Source organism: Miniopterus schreibersii (genome assembly GCF_964146895.1).
Source record: "Miniopterus schreibersii genome assembly, chromosome: 3".
In the NCBI taxonomy this organism is placed as follows: Eukaryota; Metazoa; Chordata; class Mammalia; order Chiroptera; family Miniopteridae; genus Miniopterus; species Miniopterus schreibersii.
In genome coordinates, this window is record NC_138103.1 from 17,464,433 (window position 1) to 17,466,012 (window position 1,580).

Genomic DNA, 1,580 nt, shown 5'->3' on the forward strand with positions numbered 1-1,580 from the left:
GTGCGGCGGCCCCACTCCCTCCCAGCCATGGGAGCCACCGGGCATTGCAAGCCTTGGGAGAAGTCTGGAAGTGGGCATCGCCTGTCACCTTCCTTCTTGCTTCCCGGAGCTGGGACTCGGATTTGGAGAGGGGATTGATTGGTTTGGGTTGGGTCAGGTACCCCTGGGGCCGGGGGATGCAGAGCACCTTGTTGAATAGTCCCCTCCCTCCCACCCCCAGTTCTACATGAGATGACCATGGGGTAGTTCCCACAGCAGAATGGGTTGCTGCTGTCAGAGGACAGGGCCTGGGTGCTGCAAGCAGAAACTACGCTGTCTGTGAACGCCATTCCACTCCTCCACTCCATTCCACTCCACTCCACTCCACTCCACTCCACTCCACTCCACTCCACTCCACTCCACTCCACTCCACTCCACTCCACGCCACTCCACTCCATCTCCCACCTGCTGACTTAGATCCACATGCCTTTCCCTGCTGTCTGAGCCCCACTCACTGTCATCTCCCCTGCCCCCCACCTGGAGTTTGTGTCACATTTGTTGGTGACACTCATTTGTCACTTAAGAGAATCATAAAATAGGGAGAGATGCCCAAGAGCATCCCATCCCCTTTGCGCTTTGAAAATGGGGAAACTGAGACTGGGGTAGTAAGCAGCATTGGGGCTCCTAATTTACCCCACTGTGGGATTCTGCTGCTTCTTTTAGGGTTTTTAGGGATATACCTTGTCCCCCTGCTCCCTGCCCCCTGCCCTCTGCAGCCCATCACACCCATATGGGAGTGTAATGGAATGGATTTCCTCTGCTTGTGCAATCTAGCTAAGCAGTCTGCGTCACACCTCGTGTTTTCCCCATAGACAGCGTAGCATAGGGAGCCTACTGTGCGTAGGTTGGACCAGCTGTGTGGCCTTGGCCAGGTCACTTAAACCTCTCTGTGCCTCCATTTTCTCATCTCTAAAATGTGAACAATACCACTACTTCTCACCTCACAGGGTTGTTGAAGATCCAGTTCATATACTTGGAGCCCTTAGAACAATCACTGGCACGCATTCCGTTTGAGATGGTGATGTTCGCATTCCTAACGCCCTACGGTGCCTTGCACACACTACATGCTTTGAAACACTTTGTTGATTTCTCTTGTTCATTTATTCAGCCAACTCTTACTGAGCATTTCTCAGGCCCAGAAACTCACAGCGAACAGGCCAGACAAGGTCCCTGCCCTTGAGGAGTTTACTTGCTTGGGATAGAGATAGACCGCGAAGGGAAAAAAAAATCAATGAACAAAACACTTTTGCTCTGGCCAATGTGGCTCAGTTGGTTGAGCCTTGTTCCGTGCACTGAAAGGTCAAGGGTTCCATTCCCAGTCAGGGCACATACCCAGGTTGCTGGTTAGATCCTTAGTCAAGGGGTGTACTGGAGGCAACCGATCGATGTTTCTCTCTCCCTCTTCTTTCCTTTCTCTCAAAAATAAAATAAAATAATTAAATTAAATTTAAAATAAAATAATAAAAAATAAAATAAAATAAAAAACAAGACACTCTTAATAGTGATAAGTATTGGGAAGAAATAACAGGGTGACAGAAACA